Source organism: Pinus tabuliformis, chromosome 1_1 (assembly GCF_031772625.1).
Source record: "Pinus tabuliformis cultivar Carrire ecotype Pingquan chromosome 1_1, CPIR1, whole genome shotgun sequence".
NCBI lineage: Eukaryota > Viridiplantae > Streptophyta > Pinopsida > Pinales > Pinaceae > Pinus > Pinus tabuliformis.
The window spans coordinates 766519087-766546106 of NC_142297.1; positions in this window are offsets into that span (position 1 = coordinate 766519087).

Genomic DNA, 27020 nt, shown 5'->3' on the forward strand with positions numbered 1-27020 from the left:
ACCAGCTGTCCCTTGTTCCACTGTTCACCCACATTTGGAATACCTGTTGCTTCAGCTATAGTTTCAGGTGTCAAAGTGAATGTAACACTTGCCAAATTGACCTGGCCATTGTGAAGATGGAGGAAAAACAATCTAGCAAGCTCATGGTGGTATTTTACTCTTTCCACCATCTCACAAAACTTGTAGCAAGATTGATGTTTGAAACAAGCTAATGCAAGAGGGCAAGCCAATAGCTCTGTAAGTGTAGTGGGCTCCTCCCAGATGTGTTTTCCTCCCTTGTGAGGCTTTCTGGGTGCATGAATTTCTTGAGAGGAATCACTCACTGTTTCCTCATCTCTTTCATAAGGTGACTCTGTTTCCATGTTTGCCATTGTATGGTGTTTCAATGATGAGTATGAAGAGACTTTAAATGAATAATAGTTGTTTGCTGTTAAATGAATGGGATTGATGATGGGGACAATAAATCAGGGATTGTGATGCTGGTTGTAGGGTTTTTTGGGAGTGGTAGGGTTTTGTGAATGCCAACTAGGGTTTGCGAATAGTGGAAATTTGTTAGGTATTAGGGTTTTGGGAAGAGGGGAGTATGATGCCAGGAGCTTTGCACAGTTTCGCTGCAGTTTTCTCTTCTTTACCTTAAAAACATGACTTGGCTTGTTCACTCTCTTTATGGCACACAAATGAACTCTTCAACTCAAGAAACACTTTATATATAAGGGACTTGAATTTTTCATTTACAAAAGCCCACTTTTCTAATGTTTGTCGTTCACTTTATCTTTAAAAACTCTGTTTTGGCAGTTTGACTTGTTTTTTTTGACTTTGATGGACTAATGCTTTGAATTTTTGACTCTTTTGTAGGAGCTATAGTGCAGGAGCTTGGCATGGTGACCAGGGCTACATTTATGGACTTATTACATATAGGAAGAATGAAATTACATGAAAATTATATACGTAAAAGAAAAAATATGTTTTTCCTCAAAATAGGGTTTTGAGGAAAAATCAATCACTGAACAAGTGATTATTGAAATTTTTTGATGCTGAGACCTTATTTGGCCTCCTCATGTGCCTGCTGACCATTATTGAGATTTTACAAGATTTTAATAACAAACCCTAGACCTAATGGGACCTAAAACCCTAAAAATGACTTTAACAAATGTAAAGACAGAAAATCACTGTAAATGACCTGAATTTGTGAAAATAGGCCAGCAGGTAAAGATCATGAAGGAAAATTGATAATATACCATTGCCATCAGATGATCCATGACCTAATGGAATGCAGCTGATTGGATAAGACACCTAAACTGCAATGCAACAAGAGAATTTTGATCACTGATGGAGGGATGAAAACATTGACACTAACATTGGCTCTAATGGGGATGGTAGTTCCTTGGAGGTGCCATGAACTACAGATCTCTGGAAAGTAGACAGTGCCTTCTTCCATTGGGTTATGGAGTTAATAACTTCAACAAACCAAACCAATATCTTGACTCAAAACTGACTCAATTTCAGGATTGAAATCTGACTCAATTTCAAGACTGAAATCTGACTGAAAAACTGTCTGAAAACTGACTCAAACAATCCACACCAAAACTGAAATCATACCTTCAGTTTTACAGCCTTCACTTTGGGTCCCAAACTAACTGAATGATGAAAATGCACACTTGCATTGAAGGAAATAAAATGGTATGTACAATGAACAATTATGACAACAGAAAATATCTCAAAGATAGTACCGTTTGAGCAGCCGACCATTTACCGGCCCACCTGGACAATCTTCTCCATTCATTTCTTTCAGTAGGAAAGCATTTTGACCCCGATATGCAGCAATTCTGAATGGTCCTTTCCATAGATTCTCGAACTTGCCATGCTTGCCTTTGTCTTCGTTTCTAGCATCCCACTTGAGCACTATGTCTTCAATCTGAAACTTATCTGACTTTGCCTTCCGGTCATAGATTTTCTTGATTCTCTCTTGCAGCTTGAAGGTATTCTGGAAAACCTCCTCTCTCGTCTGCTGTAAATGGATCATTTGGTTTATCCTTCGTTGAAAATGATCCTCTTCGCTGCCAGCTTCCTGTAGAAGTTTTACCACCGGGACTGCGAGAGATGTCAGGAACACCGTGTCAACACCATATACTAGTTCAAACAGAGACATGCCAATTGATTTCTTCTGACTTACTCTATTTGCCCAAAGTGCATTAATAAGCTTTTTGTGCCAACTCTTTTTGTTTGTTTCCAACAGCTTTTTGATGATGTTAACCAATGATTTATTTGAAGATTCCGCCAATCCATTACCTTGCGGATAGTATGCAGTTGAATGCCCCAAGGTAATTTGATATTTATTACAAAAATCAATCATTCTTTTAGATTTAAAAGCTGCTGCATTATTTGTAATCAGCTTGTTAGGACAACCAAAATGTGACAAAATATTATTTTCGAGAAACTGAATTATTACCATATCAGTGGCCTGCCGAGTGGGGATGGCCTCAATCCATTTTGTAAAATAATCCGTCGTTGTTAAGATCCACTTATGTTGAGCTGAAGATGTAGGGTGGATCTCTCCAATAAAATCAAGGCCACACTACTGAAACAGATCACTTACTTCAACTGTCTTGAAAGGTAATGGCTGTAATTTTCTCCTTCCCTAAAAAATTTGACATTCGTGGTAGCTTGTAACAGTTTTATACACATCAGCAAAGAGCGTAGGCCAATAATACCCTGCTCTCAAAATTTTATTTGTCATTGTCTTCCAAAACAGATGACCTCCACAATCCCCCTTGTGAAAACCATCCATGACCTGTTTTGCTTCTTCCTCAACCAAACAATTCAACAACATACCTCCAGGATCTTTTCAATACAATGCATTATTCATAATACAAAATTTGGCAGCCTTTAATTTCAGAGTTCTACTTTTATTTTTAGCCATTCTCGGAGGCAGTGAAAGATTTTGGAGCACATATACAATATCAAAATACCAAGGGGAATGGATAAAAATTTCTGATACCTGAACAGGTGAGTTGTCCTCATCTTCTTCGGACATAGTAGCAATCAAGTTTATGTCCAAGGCATGCAAATTAGACTCCGCCATCAGTTTTGCCAAACCTTGCCCCTTGATGAGCTTTGTTGGCTTTATTTCCAAGTCATATTCTAACAAAGCTGCAATCCATTTTCCTCATCTCCCTTCTGGATCTGTCTGCACTAAAACATCTTTGATGGCTGCGTTAGGAACATAGGTAAGAATATGAGAATGCAACATATATACTTAGAAATATTTCACAGCTTTTACCAAGGCAAGAGCTTTCTTCTCAATAATATTATACTTGAAGGCTGCATCTCTTATTGTTCTGCTGAAAAAGGAAATTGGCTTCTCAAGCTGGTCTCTTTTTTGCATTAAGACCACTGCCATAGTATGCTCTGAAGCAAATGAAAATAAAATAAAATCTTGGGAATAATTAGGGCTGATCAAAATTGGAGCTGAAGAAAGGGCCAACTTTACCAAATTGAAAAACTTCATAGCTTCTTCAGTCCATTTTACTACACTATCTTTCTTTAACATGTTTGTGATTTCCCTCAAATGTTCTGCTAGATTTAGCACAAAACGATGTAAGAAGTTCATCTTACCATTGAATGCTTAGATCTCCTTTTTACTATGGGGAAAATCAATTTTATGAATAGCTTCCACTCGAGCGGGATCGATGCGGATGCCCTCCTTGGATATGATGTGACCGAGAAGCTTTCCTTCATCCATGACAAACAAACTCTTTTTTGGATTAAGAGATATGCCATACTTTTTACACTGCTGAAAAGAAATCTTCAAATGGTAAAGATGTTCCTCATCCGAATTAGAGAAAACTTTCAAATCATTAAGATAAACTACTAAAAATACATCTTTCTCATTTGCAAAGGTGATATCCATAGCCCGCTGAAATGTTGCACCAGTATTCTTTAGACTGAATGGCATCTTGGCATAATGGAAAGTCCCCCACGGTGTGGTGAACACTATTTTGTCTCTATCATCCTCATGGACCAAAATTTGATTGTATCTGGAATACCCATTGAGCAGTGACATACGAGATGCCCCAACCACTCTTTGAAGTATGTGGTCCATCTTTGGCAACAGATAATTATCTTTCAAAGACACCTTATTCAGATTTCTGAAATCAATGCATAATCTAATCTCACATGTCTTCTTTTGCGCGGGCACCAAATTAGAAATCCATTCTGAAAATATGATTGGAATGATTATACCAGCCTTTTATAATCGATTCACCTCCTTCTCTATGGATGGCAGCAACTTAGGATTGATCCTTCTTAACTTTTGGCGAAATGGCTTTTGGTTTGGCTTGATTGGAATGACGTGCTGAATTATACTTTTATTGTACTCCTTCAAATCTGAATAGTCCCATGCAAATACATCAGTAAATGAAGACAATAAACTAATGTACTTTGCCTTTACCTAAGGAGGCAATGCCTTTGACAACTTCACCATCTTTGGATTTTCTACTATTCCAATATTCACATCTTCAACTCCCTTTTCAGTCGGCATCAAACTTGGTTTCCGGGCTACGTCATCTTGGTCAAATAATTCCTCTAAAGGTATGAGGTCTTTAGGGATGACATTGTATTTTAGCTACAAAAATTCCTTCTGATTTACTTCTAAGTCTGGTTTGCCATTATCTTGCTCACCATCTATAGAAGTGTCTTGAAATATGCCTTCATTTGGCAGAAATTCTTCAATCTCTTTATCATCTTGAAACACCTGCCATTATCTTTGATTATCAGGGACAGCTGGGCGTTGTTTCACAAGAATTTCAAACTTATTGTTTGAATTTATCGGAATCTTCAAGTTACTTACTGCTGTTGCAAGGGAATCTGCAATAACATTCTGTGCACGTGGAACACATGTCAAAGTAAAATCTGGAAACAACCTCAAAATGTCTAAAACCGCATTATGGTAAGCCCTCATTCAAGGATGTTTTTCTTGGTACTCTCCCTTGACTTGCTTGATTACTAATTCGGAGTTGCCATAAACTGAAATTCTTTTTGCATTCAACTTTTTGAGGATTTTCAAGCCTGCAATTAGTGCCTCATATTTTGCTTCATTATTAGAACAATCAAAAGCCAACTTGTAGGAACAAACTCTTACATTACTCGGGACCTTATTTGGTGAGAAAACAAGGCTGCGTATCCAAATACCAATTCCGGCACCTTCCTTACCTACCGCTCCATCAAAGTCCATACTCCACAAGCCAGCTTCCTCTTTCAAATGCTGAAATTTTGCCTGTTTTTCTACCTTTAGCTACTGTCCATGTTTTTCTTGATGCTGGTGGAATATTGACTACTCAACGGTACTTTCAAACCTTTGCCTTTCTTAATTAAGTACAACTCTTAAATTTTCTGTAATCTATGGTATATCTTCAACTTCAACTAATTGACTATTTACAACATTGAAACCACTGTCAGAATAAAGAACAAATGAGTCTAAATCTGTATGTACATAATTAATTAGATGATTCATAGGTTTCTCCTTGCTTGTGATCATGTACTTCATCTTTTTCTCTCTATATAACTTTCTCATTTGACCAAACACAGGAATAGTAGCATAGGAGAAATCTAATTGTAATGACCCTTTGAGTTTTGTACCCCATGATCTAGATAGAAGCATGCCAAATCTAGGGGGAATATCAGCCACAACTACATCCATAAGAACATTTTTCGTTGGAATATGATCCAGATTGACAACCAAATCTTTAATGAGACCAATACATCTTACTCTACCAGAATCAAAGGAATAAAGGTCATGATACTTTCTAGTGATGTCCAAACCCAATTTTTCCATAATTGCCTTTGGCATGAGATTATGAGACGCTCCTGAATCAAACATGGCGTTGTGCAAAACATAATCATGCAATCTAAGGCTGATGTAAAAAGGAGCTACATCACTATCCTCAGATTGACCTTTTAATGCCAGACCAAAGATAAGCTCAGGTTGGTCATCTTCTACATTTACCATATCAGAAAAAGGATCTACATTCAAAATCTTAGCTACTTGACCTCTATAACTGCTGTTCTTCATTAATTAAGTCAAAGGTATTGACAATTTTAACTTAGAAATTTCATTTTCTAAGCTAAAGGTTGTAGTTTTCTCTACCTCTTTGACTGAAGCATCTTTCTTTTCAGTTTCTCCTTTGTTGCATTTGGCTGATTTGACTTTTCATTTGCTGATTGCACTTTATTAGAAGTAGGGTGTGCTGGCTCCTTTCCCTTTTTCTGCACATTTGGAGAGTCATTCTTTGGTGGTGCTTCTTCCTTCCTTTTCTAAATTGGATTGATAGGAACATCCCTACTCCTAAGTGAGTATTGCCTTTGCTGCGCTGTCAATGCATTCATGTATCCTCTCTGATATTCATCCAATTCCTCTTCTAGGACTGTTTCATTTGCCAATATAAAATCTTCATCTTTTTGGACAGTTGGACTTTCTGAATACTCTTCATCTTCGGTGATATAAATTGGCAAATCATCTGGTGTAAAAAAAGTGATTCTCTTCTCCAATTGGGGCCTCATCATCTTCTGATTCAGTGCCATGAACATAGTTCTACTGTAATGGTGTTTTGACTTGCTGTTGAGCTGATGGATCTTGAGCTCTTTGCTCCCGTTGCTTAATTCTAAATTGTGGTTGCTGTTGACCACAGAAATTTGGATTTCTAACTTGTTTCTCAGGCTTATCTGCAATGGTGAATCTATCAAACATTTTCTCAATCTTACGGAGAAAATGGTCTGAAGTAGAAGCTTCTTCTTTTGTAGTCACCTTCTTCTCGGTCTTTGTTCTAGCTCTCTTAACTAACAAATTTGCTTCAACACTTACTGCAATTTTCTGCATGTCCTCCAATGTAGCCGGGTCTCTTTCTCTCAACTGATATGCCATATCGGGATCAAAACCATCGGGAAATTTGATCAAAGCCAACCCCATAGGTGGCTTGATGTCAGCTGGAATGGCATTATAAACAGTATTGAATCTAACACAGTAATCTTGGACACTTTCACCAACATTTCTCTTTATGTTCTCATACTCAGAAAGGATTTGAAGTGGATTTTTCTTTACCTCCCAGCGATCCAAAAATTGTCTTTGAAGTGCTTCCAATGAATTGATTGTTCCAGCTGGCAATGCTCTGAACCACTTTCGGACTTCACCTCCAAAAGTTTGCACAAATAATCTCATTGTTACATTCTCTGCATCAATCTCGTGGAGATCAAAGAAATCACTCATCGATCGACGTGCTATTGTGATGTGACACTTTGAGAAGCATCAAACAATGGGATCTTTCTTTGATAATCAGCAGGCATGTTATCCAAATTTTATGGCAAAATAAGAGGTGCATATCTGACAGCCATTGCTCGAGGTGGTTTTGCAACTAGCCTTGGAGATGTAGGAGGAGTTGGAACAACCGGTTTATGAGGTGTTGAAGGGGGTGAAGAAATTATTGATGTTTGAGGTGTTGAAGGAGAGGATGGAGGTGAAACCACTGCAGATTTCTGATCAGAGATGGCGGGCTGCACATGAATGGTGGGAATAAAAGGAGTTTCAGTAGGAAGTTCTGAATTAAATACAACAGCAGGTGAACCGAGAGTAGCAGATGCAGATTCTAAGAATCCGGGAATATTCGTAGCCACAATTGAAGTTTGAATATTTAGAATATAAGCGTCAATTGATAGATTTGCTCTTTCAATTTCAAGATCCTTGACAAACTTGGGATTTAGAGAAGTAGCACCAACTGCACTTTCGACTTAGTCTCAAAAAAAATAGCTCAAAATTTTCATCAAATTAAAGATCTTCAAGGTATTCAAAAACAACCGGGTATGAACGAGATCTAAACATAGGGATCACGTAACTTTCATGGCGAAGAATTCTTGGAATAAGATTTGGGTTTTCATACACGGGAGGAGGATCAGGATCAGAATTTTCTCTGGTGCCAGTGTGTTGAATTATTCTCAAAAATCAAATTGACATTACAATCTTTTCAACCTACTAAATTTTAAACTCATCATCCAAAAGTCTAGAATTATTTGATGTACTGGGGCAATTTGCAAGTTAGATGTTCAGTTTATAAGACTAGACCAAAGATTGACTGAAGAAAATTTTATCTACTTATGCACTTGCAAAGCAATGTGCAGTTTGAAGGCTTACTGGCATAACTTTAGGCTCCATCTGTAGTTTATAAAACAAAGAAATCTAACAAACAAATAAGCTTTTCTTCCCTAGTATGTTCGCCACTATGTTAGGGTCTAAATCTACCTCGGGCTGAGAAAGGCAGGATCTAGGGTAACATCAAACCACACTTAACCTAGTGGCTAGCCCTACCAGGTCGGGAGACAGATTTATATTTGTCAATATTAGGAAAATATAGCAAATGAGGCTTGATATGACTGATGTAGAGACTAATTTTAGGCTAGGTATATGCTCAGAGGAGTTTGATTGAGTTTTATGTTGCTTTGCTGGATCAAAAGTGAAAGGCAGTTTTGGGTCGGGGGAACGAATTCAGTATTGTAGATATTTCTGTGGGGCGAGGTAGGAAAATGCTTTAGTACTTTGAAATAAGTGAAATGGAGAGTCTTAAGACTAGTGAGGAGTTGGAGAGGGCATGAAAGTATCAGGGATCCTCTTCAAACAGTAGAAAACATAAAAAACTAAACAAATCCTAGGTAGATCACTGCAACATCAATGATTTCTACCTTTATCCTTGATTCATTTAGTTTAGCTAAAAAGAGAGAGATAATGGCATACATAAACACATGTAAAATTGAATTACAGAAGAAGAAACAATACCAAATCAACTTGCCACAAGAATCCCACAAAATGTTGCAAACCTTGGTATATTCCTTTGCCAAACTGCAGAGATGAATGTACAATGTTGCTTAAAGCTTTCACAAGAGTCCAACCTTCACAAATGACTGAAAAAGTACTAGATATAGGCAACAAGCAAATCATGCTAGGCTTTAGGGGTCGAATTCATGAGTTTATGATTTGTTCCAATAAGATCTAAACTAAGAACTAAAAAGTAGGCAGTGGAACAGCTTGCCTCTAAAATTTAGGAAACTGATTCATTCAGTTCAAAACTACCTTTTCATGATGTATCTACCTGCATGAGTGAATTTTAAACATTTTTACATCAAAGTCTATCAAGATACATCAAATTACATCATGAGTTTGAACAAAAGAGAGAAAAAGTCAAACTGGGAAAAACTAGGCGAAAAACAGAGTTTTTGGGCAAAAATAGCAATTTTTCATCCTGTGCACCGCGGCACTGTCCCTGTGCATATCACCTTTTTGTAGCTGATTTTAGAGGCCTTCCCGCGCACCAAATTTTCTCAAAGTGGGATTGTTGGAAGGGTATGTCTATCTACTTTCCCGAACAAGTGAAATTTCTGAATTTGGTGTCCATTTGCCCCTCCAAAAGTGAGTTCTCCGAACACTGCTTTATGTGTGGCCAAAAAGGGGCAGAAAGGGCATTTTTGAGGTGTTTTTGACCCTTTTGGAAACCCAAAACTTGACAAAATTTTCTAGTAATTGCTGGGCATTCATAATTTCGCATGAGGAATCCAAAAATGTAGAATTTTCCTCTAGAGGAGGTCCCTAGCAAAAGCGAGAGCAGGGTGGCGCTATGCACCAGGCAGAAAAACCTGTTTTTTCCTTCAAAAATTAAAAATTGACAAAAAGTGTGCCAAATTTCTTGAAATTTGGGTTGAGTGATCTGCATCAAGTACTATGTTGGTCTACGGAAGCCTCATCCAAAATTTTTAGTCTATCTTGGTCTTTCTTCCTCCTCAAAGTTTTCCTCAACTTGGCCTTCAAGGTCCTTATCCTCGCTTTGCAAATCTTGTTTCTTGCTAAATAGTAATAGGAAATGTTCCTCAACATATTTTTCTCTTTGTTGGCCTTCTCCAATAGATTTTCCAAGTGCATATTTGTCCTCTCTATCCAAATCTCTTGCTCTAGTGGTGTCAATTTGATTTTCCTCCTCTTGGTTGCTTGCCAGTTTTCTCTTATGTTTTGCAACTCCTTGATTATCTGTTGGTCCTCCAATTGCTTTTTCCTTTGCTCAAGGTAATTGATAATCCATTTAGCTCTTTCAAGGTTAAGAGATAAGGCATGAATGTCAGATTCCTATTTCTGGATGATCTCTTTGAGTTGTGAGCTTTGGGGGCCCAAATTAGTGTCATCATCCTGAATGAGAACGAAATCTCTCTCTTGACCTTCCGAAGGCCCTTCATCATGCACTGGTTGTTTACCTTTATCTTATACTTGCTTTGCTGTTGAAGGAAATGAGACCCCTTCCACCCCAAGTGGAGATAATACTCGTTTGGCTGCTGCAAATAATCTCCTTGTGCCCTTTTGATAAGTGATGAATACTGGCACAATGGTGGCTTGAGTCTCATGCACGTCTTGCTGATGTGAAGGCCCTCCTTCCTCATGAAAAATTGATGGGGTCACTTGAGGACTTGTGAAAACCGCATGTGAAATGAAATCATCCCATGAAACATTCAACAAACTCAGCTGATGCAAAACCATAATCTTGATCAATGCAAAGTGATAAATGTTGTTGTACTGTTGATGAGGAGGCTTTCTTTTCACTAATGTGGTCATTTTCTCAATATTCCAGCACATGAAATAGGGGAGGTTCATCATCCTCACCCTAGTGAAATGCATCAATAATCTAATATGGTAGGTGTACAAGCGAGAAAATCTCCCTTCACAGCTGAAGTATTTGATAATTAGCTTCATGAGTGGAGCATATGTGTCCTGTAGGTATTTGAAAGGGAAAACCCTACTGATCTGCTTCTGATAGCCAACTTTGATATAAGGCTCATAATGTTCTTTGTCCACCAACTGTCCCTTGTTCCACTGTTCACCCACATTCGGAATACCTGTTGCTTCAGCTATAGTTTCAGGTGTCAAAGTAAATGTAACACCTGCCAAATTGACCTGATCATTGTGAAGATGGAGGACAAACAATCTAGCAAGCTCATGGTGGTATTTGACTCTTTCCACCATCTCACAAACTGGTAGCAAGATTGATGTTTGAAACAAGCTACTACAAGAGGGCAAGCCAATAACTCTGTAAGTGTAGTGGGCTCTTTCCGGATGTGTTTTCCTCCCTTGTGAGGTTTTCTAGGTGCATGAATTTCTTGAGAGGAATCACTCACAGTTTCCTCATCTCTTTCATAAGGTGAGTCTGTTTCCATGTTTGCCACTGTATGGTGTTTCAATGATGAGTATGAAGAGATTTTAAATGAAGAATAGTTGTTTGCTGTTAAATGAATGGGATTGATGATGAGGACAATGAATGAGGGATTGTGATGCTGGTTGTAGGGTTTTTTGCGAGTGGCAGGGTTTTGTGAATGCCAATTAGGGTTTGGGAATAGTGGGAATTTGTTAGGTATTAGGGTTTTGGGAAGAGGGGAGTAGGACGAGTGGAAATGAGAGGGGAAATGGGAAATGAAATTAGTGAAATGTAGTGAAGAGGATGTGAAAATGAGGTAGGGAAATAAACAACAACAAAGACAAAATTGTAAACCGTAGACAATTTTTTTTTAATTTGACTGTGCAGCAAACTAGGGTTTTATCTTTCACCTATTGAAACACCATGAAAACTGATGAAATCTCTTGCAAAGGCACTTAGGAAGTTTCCACTTACTTGAGAAATGGAGATTGCAAGTTTCGAAGCTAAATGAGGTCGATTGGATGAAATTAGGGTTTGGAGGGTAGGTGCACTGCGCCCCACTGGTGCATTGCGCCCGTTCAAACTTTAATGTGTTTTCTGAGCTTCTATGCGTTGCGCCGACCAGGTGCGCCGCGCTAGGAGCTTTGCACAGTTTTGCTGCAATTTTCTCTTCTTTACCTTAAAAATGCGACTTGGCTTGTTCACTCTCTTTATGGCACACAAATGAACTCTTCAACTCAAGAAACACTTTATACACAAGGGACTTGAATTTTTCATTTACAAAAACCCACTTTTCTAATGTTTGCCTTTCACTTTATCTTTAAAAACTCTGTTTTGGTAGTTTGACTTGTTTTTTTTTACTTTGATGGACTAATGCTTTGAATTTTTGACTCTTTTGTAGGAGCTGCAGTGCAAGAGCTTGGCAAGGTGACCAGGGCTACATTTTCGGACTTATTACATATAGGAAGAATACAATTACATGAAAATTATATAAATGGAAGAAAAACTCTGTTTTTCCTCAAAATATGGTTTTGAGGAAAAATCAATCACTGAATAGTGATTATTGAATTTTTTTGATGTTGAGACCTTATTTGACCTCCTTATGTGTCTGCTGACCATTATTGAGCTTTGACAAGATTTTAATAACAAACCCTAGACCTAATGGGACCTAAAACCCTAAAACTGACTTTAACAAATTTAAAGACAGAAAATGAATATAAATGACCTGAATTTATGAAAATAGTCTAGCAGGTAAAGATCATGAGGGAAAATTGATAATATGCCACTGCCATCAGATGATCCATGAACTAATGGAATTCCGCTGATCGGATGAGACACCTAAAATAAAATGCAACAAGAGAATTTTGATCACTGATGGCAAGATGAAGATACTGACACTAAGACACGGATGGATGAGTATACTGCAGTTTACTAATCGAAGGTGGTCAAATTTACTGGCCACCTCCAACCCATAAAAACTCTATTCTTACTATTAAACACATTTTTTTACCATTAGCGCAGAAGGAAGAGGTGAGGGGTGTCATACCTGAGCCTACTTGTGATGTCAAATTGCTTGAGATGCATGCATGCTACTACTGAACTAAATGATTGATAAACTACTCTCTAAAGGTGCTATCCTCCATTGTCTTTCTTATGCACAGATCCTCTTTACACAAACAACATGATGATGTATTTGACCGATGAAATCTCCCTTCCATGTAAGTCTTTTCCAGTGCTTGATATGATGTTGTTGTTGTATATTGGTGATCTTGCGACTTGTCCTTAGGGATGGTGTGACTTTTCTAGGCCTCAGGGGTGGTTTCTTGATGCTTTAGGGTGGCTAAATATTCTTTATGGAGTTGCAACAGTCGCTTGTCTATGGTTTTGTTGGATATGTGTAGGCTGCTACAATATTAATATCCTTCATGTAGTAGTTACACAGTTCCTTCTCAAAACATAATACTGCATTTAGGGACTTGGATAAATGATGGCAAGCCTAAGGATAGAGACAAAAGCTTCTAATGGTGGTGAAAGTTTGTGAAAACGAGTGGAGGAAGAGTCCTTTTGTTGTGTTCTTTCAAGGTCATTTGTGGAATATTGAGGATAGAGTTAGCTAAATGGAGTGGATGAGGTGTGAAGGAAGTTTGCTGGACCTCTACTAACATTTCCCAAGGAATAATATGACTTTTGACCCCTTTTTCTAAGTGGATCTCAATCCTGCAACATTTCTAGTCAATCCTGTAGCAGTTCAAGACAATCCTGTAACATTGTAGGATTGAGACACAATTGGGTGCGGTTGCTTGCTAGGTGATGGAGAGATGTAGGGTGTTGGATGAATGATCATGGAATTTTAGTGGTTAGGTTGGGGGAATGGAGAAATGGATTGTGGAATCTGTCCCTTCAATTGTTGTCCCCTTGATTGTTTGGAGTCCCGCAAAAGACAATTGTTAGCGAAATTGATGTAAGGACTCTTCCTTGTGTTTTTATTTTTTTTTCTTTTCCTCCTTTTTTTTGAGACATGCTAACTGCTTCTAGAGAGGTTTTCAGTCTGCATGCTTGCCCCAGGTGCCTCAAAGGAGGTTTTCACCTGGGGATATTTTTTTTTCCTCTCTTGGGTTACCTCATAGAGGTTTTCAACCCTAGAGTTGGCCTTAGATGCTTCATGGAGGTTTTCACCTAGGCCCTTTATTGTATTTTTTTTATTTTTATTTTATTTTTGGTTAGAATCTTGGTGAATTGAGGGCTATGAGCCTCTCAATCAAATTCATCTCCATGCTAATTGGACTAATAAACTCTTCCTTAGACATAGGTCTTTTGTACACTTTCAACCAATAACCATTGACAAGTAAGGGGATACCTTCCTCATCAATTGTTGTAATTTGGATAGACCCATTCTCATGACATTTTTACACTAGATAAGGGCCCAACCATCTTGTCATTAATTTTCCTTTAAAATCCTTGAATCTTGAATCATACAGTAGGGCCAATCGCCTTCTTTAAAAGTCTTTTCCTTAATGTTCTTATCATGCCAAATATTCCTTTCTAGCTGAACTACCTCAATGTATAATAAAGCTTGTAATTTGAATTCATATAAACCATTTATCTGGAGCGTGCTCTCTTGCTATGCTACAATGAGGTCTAATTCTAACTGAGCTATCATCCTTAAGGTATTGTATTCAAATTCAATGGACAACAAAGCCTTCTTTCCATAGACTAATTCGAATGGGGTAAATCCAGTGGTGGTCTTCCAAGTGGTATTGTAGGCCCAAGTAGCTTCTATAAGTCTGTCTCCCCAATCCTTTCTACTGCTGCTAACAACCTTAGTAAAAATGTTCTCCAAGGCTCTGTTTTTGACCTATACTCGCCCATTTTCCCTAGGGTGATAGGCAGTGGATGTCTTTTGCTTGATGTGGTGCTGCTTCATGATGTCTTCAATCATATTTGAGGTGAATTGTGTCCCTTGATCAATGACCAACTCCCTTGGAAAACCAAAATTGTAATTGATGTTCTCACTCTGAAATTCAACCACCTTCTACTTAGTTGTTGCCTTTACTGCCTTTTTTTCATCCCATTTAGTTAAGTAATCAATGCACACAATGATATACTTCTTCTGTCTTGATGGGGATCAATGGGCCCAATGAAGTCCATGCCTCATTTCTTAAATGGATCCATAGTCACTTGAGGTTGTAGGTGCATTTCATCCTTAGGTGCAAGATTTCCCATCCTTGAGCACTAATCACACCTGGTGGTGTACCTTTTTGCATGTTGATGTACAGTGGGCCAATAATAACCAACTTGTAGAACTTTGAAGATTGTTATATTAGTAGGAAAGTTGCCTCCAAAAGGTCCATCATGACATGATAATACGATGAAAAAGACCTCCTATTCCCTGACACATCTTCTCAAAATTTGATCTGGTCCCAACTTGATAATATTTCTCCCAATCCAAGTGAATGGGGTAATCTTCCTAATAATCTTGCTCTTCTCCGTGGAGGATAGATTAGGAGGGAACCTCCCAATAACCAAGTAGTTTTCTATATCAGAAAACCTAGGGGATAGCACTGATATGGAAAAGAGGTGTTCATCTAGGAGATGATCATCTACCATCTCCTAATTCCTTGTAGGCAAGGTCAGCCTTGACAAGAAATCTGCAACCACATTCTCTTTCCTTGACTTGTTAACAATAGTTAAATCAAATTTTCGCAATAATAAAAACCATATAATTATCCTAGCAATGACATCATGTTTAGTCATTAAATAGTTGATGGCTGCATGATTAGTGTGGACAAAAGTTTGATATCCAATGATGTGCTACCTAAACTTGTTCAAAGAGTGTACCATAACCATGAGTTCCTTTTCAGTGACTATTTAATTTAGTTCAACTTTAGAATTGTTCTTACTAATGAAATATATAACATAGGGAAATTTGTCTTCCACTTGTTCTAAGCCTGCTCCTATAACTTTATTTGATGCATTTGTGTGGATATGGAAAGGAAATGCCTAGTTAGGACCCCTAAGGATGGGTGCAGTGGTCAACCTCTCCTTTAGCACTTCAAAGGCCTCTTGACATTTATTTGTCCAACAAAAGTCTGAATATTTATCTAACAATCCCAACAAGGGTGAAGCCAATTTACTAAAGTCCTTAATGAACCTTCTATAGTACCCAACCAATCCAAGGAAGCTTCTAACATATCTTCATTTTTTAGGGATATGGACCCTTTTAATTATGTCAATTTTTTTGGAGTCAACCTGTATCCCTTCCTTGGATATTAAATGGCCTAGGACAGTCCCTGCATTCATACAAATTTCACATTTCTTGGGACTTAATGAAATATTTATCTCAATGAATTTCTTTAAGACTTTAGACTGGTTAGAAAGAGCTTCTTTGAAGTCACAACCATAAGGGGTGAAGTCATCCATGTATATATCTCAATAGTTTCATGGACAAGGTCAACAAAGATACTCAAAACTACCCTTTGGAAGTTAGCAGGTGCATTGCACAAACGGAATGGAAGGACTGTATAGGAAAAAGTACCCCAAGGACATGTGAATTTGGTCTTGTCTTGATCCTCAAGGTTGATTTGTATTTGGTTGTACCCACTAAAACCATCTAGGAAGGGAAATAATATCTTCCCTACAAGGCCTTCCAGGGTTTGGTCAATGAAAGGCAAAGGGAAGTGGTCCTTCTTTGTAGCCTTGTTAAGTTCTCGATAATTAACACAGATCCTACACTTCCAATTTTTCTTGGTTACTATGACAAGGGGGTACACACACTCACTATTTAAAATGGGGTATATGAACCCTGCATCTAGTAGCTTTTGTAATTCCTCTACACAATTTCCTTAAGAGATGGATTCATCCTTCTCTGGGGTTGGAACACAGGCCTGCATCCATATTTGATGTAGATATGATGAGTACAAATTGAGGGATGCACACCTCTCATCTCCTTATAGTCCCAAGCAAAGCATCTGAGTGTTGTCTCAACGCATAATTTCTCTTCCTGCTTAGCTGAGAGAGAGGGGTTGCTATTTAGGGTTTTGTATGGGCTAATCTCTACAACCTTGACATGATCTAGATTAGGGTCAACAGAGCACAAATCAGTCAACGGGTTACTCTCATATTCTTGCATCAGTTCATCGGCTTGCATGACAATGGGAGGTCGGTTCTGTAAGATATGGTCAATACAGTCATCTTCATCAAGCTGCATCCCTCCTACAATAGTGTATAGTGTATAGACCGGGTAGAGGGATGCCTGGTAAAATTCTTCCTCATCCTCATCCTCTAACCACAAGGGAAAGTCATGCCCAATAAAAGGTTGAGAAGGAGGATACAACACAAGTTTTTTTTATAGATTCCTATTCTTGATGGTCATGTTTCCTATCATGCAACTAATATAGGCATCAACAATGGCCAACCAAGATATTCCTAGGATGAGGGAGTAACAATTAAACTTAGTTTTTGGCTGGAGGATGAGGGAATCAGCTAGATACTCCCAAGATTCAATGGAGAGCATCACATCCTTAATAACTCCCTCAGGAGCTATCATGGATCTATCTGCAAGTTGTAACACTGTAGTGGTCCTCCTTAAGGCCCTTTCGAGGTTGAGCTTGAGCATGGTTTCCTTGGTCATCATATTGATTGTAGCTCCAAGGTCAATCAAGGTATTAGGGACCATAATGCTATCTGTGTGCATATCCACTACTAGGCTACCAAGATCTAAGTACTTTGGGGAGATTACCCTTCCAAGCATCAAATCGGAAAAATGCCCAACAACGTTAATAATGGAGGTATCTCTTCTTATTCTCCTATGGATTTTAAATCACTCCTCCTTGATAATATTGTTGTAAGTGGGGACATCTTTGATGGCCTCGAGAAGGGGTATTTTAACACATAAGGTCTTCAATTCTCCCAAAAGTTTAGCCTCTTTAGTGTGATGTTTAAGGTGGACTGACATTTTAAGGTAAGGAGGTGCATTGGCTTAAGGGACACTTTATTCCTTCTCTTCTTCATGATATTTAGGTGGAGAAGGTTGGCGAACATCTGGAAGTAACTTCCTATACCAAAGGTTGATCTCTTGGATTTCCACATCATAAGTAGGATAAGATGTCTCCCCATTGTAGACTTGTTGTGCCTGCTTGTTGTTCGAGTTCAAATTGGGTTGGGAAAACATTTGAGGTTGATTAGGTGGGTTATGGTGAGGGAGTTATGGTTGTGGTTGAGGTTGAGGGGGAGGCACTAAAACAAGAGGTTGGGTTGTTTGAGGCTTCCATCCTTGTGAGGAGCTACCCCATTGAGGGGATTGAGATGGATATGGATGTAATGGAGGGTTGATAGGTTGAGGAGGATATTAAGGAGTATAAAGCCAAGGAGAGGGTATGGGCCATGATGGATGAGTGGAAGGGTACCAAGGCTGGAAAGGTGCATTCTAATTTGGATTATAAGGAGGATAATGTGCACCTTTCATACCTTGTTGATATGGTTGAGGAAATTGGGGCCTCCTTTGGTTAATGAAGTAGAGTTTCTCTGAACCACCTTCTACCCTTTGGTATACAACTTTTAGGATTGACAGAGAGGGAAATTTTTTTTGTTCATGGATTTCCTCATAGGCAACACAAACTTCAATGATATTAAGTGGGAACTCATTTATAGGATGTCTCTTAGTGCATCTAGGGAAAAATATAGCTAGTTCCCTTTTTGTTTCCTCTTGTTTCCTTTTAATCTGCATAGTGTCCATTTGTAGGGAAAAGGTATGTAACATTTCACTCTTTAAATCCTCCAACATTTTTCTTATCTGATGTTTGATGGTTGATGTAGAGGGAGATGAACTAACCAAGCCTTGACTGGACCTAACCTTTTTCCTAACAGCTCCAGAGTGATTCCTGAATACTGTCTTGATTTCATCATAAGGAAATTGGTATATTTCTCCTCCATACAACATGTTGAGGGTCTCCATTACATCCTCCCTGATCCCTCAGAGAAGAACTAGCTTGAGTGGCTCAGGGTCAAGGGTACAATTATCCCTCCTATAATTGAGTTGGAATCTTTCCTCATATTCCTCTAAAGATTCATATGGTCCTAATGCCACCGTAAATATTTCTTCATTTGTTTCTTTTGACCTATAGTGATCCCTGTGCTTTTCATTAAAAAAATGTTGCATTTGGGCACAGGTAGTGATGCTGCTCTAGGAAAACCCATAAAACAACACAAGGTTGCATCTTTGAGGGTGGATGGAAACAACTTCAACTTCTATTCATCAGAGGTATCATAGGTCCTATAGACAACAATAGATTCAAACAGGAAGGTGTTAGGGTCCCCAGAGGTTAGGCCATGGAAAAATGGAAGGGAACCAAGGATTATATTCTTCATTCAAGCCTCCCCATTGGTTTCTCAGATAGGAAAGATATCATTTTTTCTATTTTCAACCATGTTTTGGGTAGGCAAGGTGGGCTCTTCTTCTCCTATGGGTTCCTAAAAAAATTTGAGTTCCTCACCTAGAGGGTTTTATAACTCCCCTGTAGTCAAAGAGGGAAGTTCACAGTTTCCAAAGAAGAATGATGGTTGGCTGCTTGAAGGGGTGGGGGTTTTTGGTAGTAATTTCCCTTGACTATCCCTACTCCTATAAGGAATGAAAGAACTAGCCCTATTTTTTGAATTTTTTCCTCTTTAAAAAAATTAAATTTTAAATCAATAGTACTGATGCAAAATAGAAAGAAAAAGAAAACAACCTATAAGTATAAACAACACCTACTTGAACACCTCCCTAGTAACGACGCCAAAAAGTGATGAGCCCTGGTATTGCATCAAGGATGTTGCAACTCCCAAGACTCTTAACTGGAATTGTAAACCTGGGGTTCGTACAACTTAGAGGTGACAATGTTATATGCATAGTAGGTCAAGTTCTACTCATGTCACCCTCAATCATTGGATCAAATCAAGGCCAATAGAGACCACTCCTTCAACTAATCTACAAAGAGATTTTTTGTGGAAAGACAAAAAAAAATGCCCTAATTGAAAGGAAAGGAGTATTAGCCTAATTGAAGAAATGAAAGTACCATTCATTAAATGTAGAGACTAATTGTAACTGCAGGAAAGGTTAAGGCTACACTAATTTCATAAATAAACCATGTTACTATATTTCAAACTAATCAAATCAATATTCTACTTGCAAAATGGAAATCATTAATCTAATTTCAAATTGCTTGGAAGGAAGGAATTCAATCTACAACACATAACTAAGAAATTCAAAAACCAAGTCTAATCTATTTGCATTGGAGAGTTCCCTTCATGTTATTGAGTGTAGGATGGTTTTAACATTAGAAACAAGGTCTTTACTCACTACATAAGAGAGCACTCATTATGATTCAAATGTGAAAAATTTGCTTCCTAACTCTATTTGTTGTTTTGCTTGCAATGAAGAAAGGAGGGGTATTGAGTGGTCATTGGGTCTCCCTAATCATGGATTCAAAGCTTGAGGGTCATCATTAAAGCTCAAAATTAAAAAATTAAGGTCTTAGGGAAAATCTAGCCAAGTTTGAGTAGTGCTACATGGCTGCTAGAGGGTGTTATAGGAAACCCTGTTTTACTATAGGATTACCTTGTTTTGTTGTAGGATTGGGTCCAAGAGCTTTCTCAGGGCAAGGAAGGTGAGGGAAAGGAAGGTGTTCTGAAAGTGGGGGAATGTGGATGAGAGTGAATGAAGGATTTGCAAGGCATTTTACCAAGATTTTCACCCCTCAGAGGCCCATCTTGAACAAAAATTCTTTCCCATGGTGTCCTTCATTAACCCCGTAAGGAAGATATCAGTGGCAGAACTTGAGAGTAGTATGAGGTGTCCTGGAGAATGATGGTGATGTCTAAGTGGATGTGGTTGAGTGTAGAAATCCCTACAATTCACTGGTAACCCCTGCAAAATAGCAATCAAGAACATACATCTACTAATAAATATTGCAACAAAATTAATCAAGGTGGAAAATATGAGTTGACATTTATTTCTTCAAGATATATTCTATCCAACAACATGTATATATTTTATTTTCCAAGTCATGACATTAGCTTATAAGGTGAAAAAATCAATCATGCAAGAGGATTTCAATCCAAATCCTAGCAAATTCCAAGGAAGCATAAACATATATTTCTGGCTTATTGTTGTAGACTTTCCAACCACACTTCCCACAAGAGAGGTGGTGATCAAACCTGCAATTACAATTTTTGCAATCTAATTCCTACTTAAAGAAGGAAAGAAATGCAACAAATTGAGCAAGAACAAAGCAAGAATACATGAGAGGAACTAAATCCTTTGAGTTGGGCCCTAACCCAAGGGTTTCATCCCTCCTAAGCTAATTAAGATGTAGACCAACAAAAGACCTTTCATTAACATAAAATAGAGTGCAAGTACATAATCTCAAAATGGAGACAATAGTCTCAAGTACTCGATCTTCAATAGCTCTTCCTAGCTTCCCGAGTTCGAACCCTAATGAGCCCTTAGGCTTGTTTATTTATACAAAAAGTGACTAAGGGGAAACTCCCATAAGAGGAGGACTGCTTCGCTCCAAATATCAAAATTGGCAGATCTAGTTCCCTTAGATCTCCACATGTAGTCGAGTTCATCAGTTTCTAGTGGAATTCGAGCTATTGGTGAGGAATATTGGGACACAAGTTGAGTTGGAGAGTTAATATAGTGGAAAAGCCTCCTATATTCTCTCTAGATGCCTCCAACGTGCCCCTGCATAGTAAATGTCTCCAAAAATGCTTCTTTTTCCTGCATATTAACCACATTAGGCCATGAAATATGACAAGCACCCTTTAGTATTATAACTAAGCACATTGTGGCTAAGAAATTTAAATTAATGTGAGAAACAAATTTAAGGGTTGGAGGATAACACAATGGGCCTCAAAATATACCTACTGATGGGACCCATCAAGAGGCAGGATCATGAAATGAATGTTTTCTATGCTTTCCTAGGATGGAAACGTCACATTGCTTCAATTTCCTTGGAATAGTTGGAAAGAAACACCATTAATTTTAGTAAATGGAGATTGTCATAATTAAGATGTCAAAATATTTCATGGCATAGAAGATTGGATGGAAATGTACCTTCATTGTGTTGGGAGAGGTAGGAAAATTTTTGTGCATGAGCAGATGTTCCTTCCAACTTTAGTAGTCTTTCCTCTTCTACTACAATCATGACCATTATGTTTTTAAATACCTTCCTTATATCTATTTTTCCATTAAACAAATGAATAGAGTGGCCTTGCCAAAGAATATGAACAAGGGGAAACAAATTTATTTGGAACTCTAGAAGGTAGAGTACATCATGTAAAAGAAAATTAGGAAGTCCAAGCAATTTAAGCCTAATGGTGCCAAGTCCTAAAGGCTTGAGATTTGATTTTTTTGATAAAATACATTGTTCCATTTATATTGTAATTAAAATTTTCAAAATACATTTATGTATCCATGCATCTCTCCAAGAATAAAATGAAGTGTGAAGCATATCTTTAGTTACTCCAATATTGCAATGAGCATATTCAATTTTTTTACCTTTAGATGGATATGATGTTTTACCTCTTCCTTCTTTCTATTTTTTATTGCCTTTGATTTTGGCCCAGAGGATTTTGCAAGTTGTCACATCATGTCCATCTCTTTTGTGGCAAATGCAATGAATATCAAATATTTATCCTTTATGGTATCTACCTCCTTTCCTATGAAATTATTTCTTCCACATCCTCTTCTATTTCCACCTCCTTTAGGAGAACCATGTGACTAATTATTCCATTTTTGAGAAAGGCACACCACTTGTTTGGGGGACGTAGTTGTTGTCTTCCTCTTCCCAAAATATTTCTCTCATTTTGTAAACTTTTCCACCAGGGTTCCAAAAGCAATGGATTTGAGTTTCTCACTAGCTTGTAGGGATTCAATATAATTAGAGTATGTATGATAGAGGGACTTAACAAATTCTATGAGAGGAATGTCCATCTTAACTCCAGCCACATCTACATCATGCATGATGGCTATGATTCTAGAGGCTAGGGCCAAGGGCTAATCGTCTTTAAACTCAAGATTGAAGAGTTTGAACATCAACTAAATAACTTCCAATTTTGAGTGTTAGTCATATAGATCTTACAACTTCTTCAGTGCATCGTAAGAATTTGCAATTAAAACTATATGGCGACTCACCTCTTCACGTATAAAAGAAACAATTAGGGCATAGGATTTGTTGTCCTTATTCTTCAAAATGGCTAGATCCTTATCTAATGTGGACTTGGTGGGTGCATTTTCATCCTCTCCTTCATAGATGCCTTTCCATGGATTATTGAAAGTGAGGGTATGTCTGATCTTTCTTTACCATTATTTGTAGTTATTTTTGCTAGTTACCACTACACCAACAATGGAGATGAGGGAATGCATCTTCATTAATAATTTTCTGAGGTGAGACTTGGATTGAAAATATATGTAATAATAAAATATCTAATGGGAATAATATCTCTATTTCCTTTTTTCCGAAGAAAAAATCAAAAACTTTTCATTAGCAAAATAAAAAGTTTTTACATTCTGTTTGGATCACTTCCGTAGAAGTTTACTCAGCTGGGGCTGTGCCCAAAGACTGGCTGTACATGTTTAGAGCTTGTGAAAAACTTCAACCGCTGCTCTGTCAAGCATATCTGACCATCATTTTTCCTTCTTCAGCTATATTGTAAAAAAAACATAACTGATTGAAAAGCACAGGATGGGGTCTCCTTCTACGAAGGAAAACAACCCCGGAAAAAACAACATCCGAGCATATACTCATTCCGCTGTGAAGATTATGTTTAAAGTTTTGTTAACTATCTGAAACAGCCGGTAGTAGTTATATATACAAAACAGCAGTATGGAAACAGAGTCTTTGAAACTGTAAATAGAACAAAACTGTAACAAAATTTTAAGAGAGGAGTCGTATCCCCTTTCATGAAGGAGGAGCAAATGGTGGCTGCTGCGATATGGATTGATGCCCCTGGTGATTTTCCTCTATCGACCATCCGCCCAGAATCTGTTGTAAGCCAGCTTTAGAAAGCTGATCGGCTTCTTCATTATTTTCCCTGTAGATATGACATAAATGAAAACTATTAAAGGATGGCTTTAATAACATAATTTCTTCTAATAGAGGCTTTAAAATCTGGTTTTGACATGATGCTTTGCCATTGACCCAATTGGTGACATTTTGTGAATCGCCATAGATTTGAATAGTGAGAATGCTCCTCTGGAGGAGCCAGCACATCAAAAGGTGTAAAGCAGACAGCTCGGCAAAGTTATTTGACCCGGATCCCAAACCAACAGAAGCTTTAAGAAAATGTTCAGCAGAAAGATGTATGCTCATGCCTGCACCGGCCCTATTATTCTGAGAGGCTCCATCATAAAAAGCCCAAGGAATGCCTTCCCTAATGGTGAAGGGCTTGTCTCGGGGAGGGGGGGTTTTCATCTCGGGTGCTGGAATAGCGGAGTATATTGCTGCACAATTTGAAGCTATAACTGATGATGGGGTGGTTTTATCATTAAAGATGCTATTGTTTCTCGCTAGCCATACACCCCAAAAGAAGATGAGAGGCAGGTTTCTCAGTGATCCGTCCGGGTGTTTCTGCCACCAGTTTTTCCATGCCACTTCCAAAGGTTCAGGTCCCCATTTTTCTTTGATATTGAGCAACCCTGTAAGCTCATCCCAAATCTTTAAAGAGACAGTGCAAGATGTAAAAAGATGTCTGATAGATTCCTCATCTGATTTACATAAAGGGCATCTACCTGGACCGATAAGGTATCTAGCTTGCAGCCTATCCCATGTTGGAATTTTACCTTTCAACATACACCAAAGAAAGATTCTGGCTTTTGCCGGGCTTGTCAACTTCCATATGCTTTTAGACCACCACTCAGGGATATCCCATCCTTTCTGTTTCATTAGGAAAGAGTATCCTTCTTTGGGATAGTAATCTCCTGTTTTACCCAGTGCCCAGATCAACTTATCAGGTTCATCTTTGAGTCTTACATGAGAGCGGTGGAGTTCTTGGATGAAAGAGGCCCATTCATTCTTCCAACGGATATTTAGGCCAAGATCTTCATCATTTTTCCAAGCCTGACCCCATAAATTTGAAAATCCCACTTTCTCCACCTGATTAAGAGTGACTATTCCTTTGCTGTCTAAGTGTCTAAGGAGACCTTGGGATAGTGCATATGCTTCACTGCATCCCACCCATGGATCCCTTCCAATTCTGATGTGTCTGCCATCTCCAACTTTCCAGGCAAGGCCTTGCTCTATCACAGTGAAAGCCTCCAGCGTAGCCTTCCAAATGACCGATATGTTCTTCTGATTCTTCTGCTGACTTCTGATCCAATCTTCCAAAGGGGTTGGGTCTATATACTTCCTTTTGACAACCTTTGTCCAGAGATTCTCCATCGATATTAGCCTCCATCCAGACTTAGCTGCCAGCGACAAGCTGAACTCGGGGAGTCTTTTGATTCCCCACCCTCCCCAGTCTTTAGGTCTTGCAATCTTATCCCAAGCCACCCATGGAAGAACCGAGGAGTCCTTCGCCGAACCTGCCCATAAAAATCTGCTACATATCTTCCTTATTTTCTCCAACACTCCTTTAGGGACCCAAGTGAGGGCAGCCCAGTAAACTGGGATAGCTAACAGGACTGATTTGAGGAGTGTCAGCCTGCCTGCCCTGGAAAGCCACCTGAAACTCCAGTGATTTATTCTTGCTTCAATCTTTGCAATAAGCCAATTCCAATCCTCTTTCTTGTAGGCTACTGGCTTTAACCAGAACCCCAGATATTTAAAGGGAGTGTCCAGAGGCTGTAGAGGAAAAGTAAAAAGATTGGAGATTCTATCTCTTTCCCTTCTGTCAAAATCAGCTGCACAAATTTGAGACTTCCTAGGGTTTATCTGCATTCCGGTGGCTTGCATAAAGAGATCAAAAATGCTTTTATACTCCTTAATTTCGTTATATGTACCATTTGTGAAAATCAGAATATCATCTACAAAAAGCAAATGAGAGATAAAGAGGTTGATTGCTACCTCGATACCTTTTACCTTTCCTTCTCTTCTGGCCTTGTGAATCAATCTGCTCAAGCCTTCTGCCACTAACAGGAATAAGAGCGGCGATAGTGGGCACCCTTGCCTGAGGCCTCTTTGGCTATTGAAAAAAGGGGAAGCAGAACCATTGATCAGCACTGCAAAACTGACACTTGTGATGCATCCCATAATCCAGCTGGTGAAGGTGTAGTTGAAACCCAAATGAGTCAGCATCATTCGCAGATAAAGCCAATTGACGCGATCATAGGCTTTTGATAAGTCTATTTTTAAGACCGCTCCCTTCTTTTTCTTTTGTCTTACACTATGGATGACTTCCTGTGCTACCCCAATTGCTTCATGGATTTGCCTGCCATCTAGAAACCCAAACTGTTCCATTGATATGTTCCTAGACAAGACCGGGAAGATTCGAATAGCAATCACTTTTGCTATGATTTTATAAATACAATTGCACAAAGAAATCGGCCTGAAATCTTCAAAGGTTCCCGGGTCATCTTTTTTTGGGATGAGGGCTATAAAAGTAGAGTTTAGAGGCTTGTAGACCTCTCCCTTCAGACGAGATTCTTCTATTACATCAGTGATTTCAGAGCCTATCAGATCAAAAAAGAAGAGGAAAAGTTCAATTGTCCATCCATCAGGCCCCAGACTCTTGTCTTTTGCCATTATTTTCATTGCTGCTTCAACCTCCTCCTTGGAAACAGGTCTAGAGAGGTCCTCTGCTTCTTCCTCCTCCACAAACCTCGGAAAACTCTGAGCTGTTCTAAGGACTTCTGCTATAGTGGCCTCCCCTGGATCAGAGAAGATTCTTTCAAAATGTCTCTTCCCTAAGCTGGAGAGATCCGAAAAAGAGCTAACCTCCCTTCCTTCTTCATCTTTAAGGCTCCAGATGGTATTTACTGATTTCCTTCCTTTTGCATAGTTGTGAAAAAACCTGGTGTTCTCATCTCCAGATTTTAACCATATTGCCCGGCTCTTGATCCTCCATTCTTCTTCCTTGTCTAAAAGAATTTTATTTTGGAGCTTTTCTAGCTGAAGAATTCTGTCTTTTAAAGATTGTGACTGATATCCATCCTCCTCAGTGCTCTCCAACATCTTCAATTCCTCCCTGATTTTGAGAAGATCTTCATTTTGTCTCAACCTCCTATCTTTTGCCCACAGAATAGTTGCTTTTTTTAATCTCTTAAGGTTCTCCATGAATAAAAAGCCTTTGTCCTCTCTTGCATTTAACCTCGGGTGGATCCAAGTATCT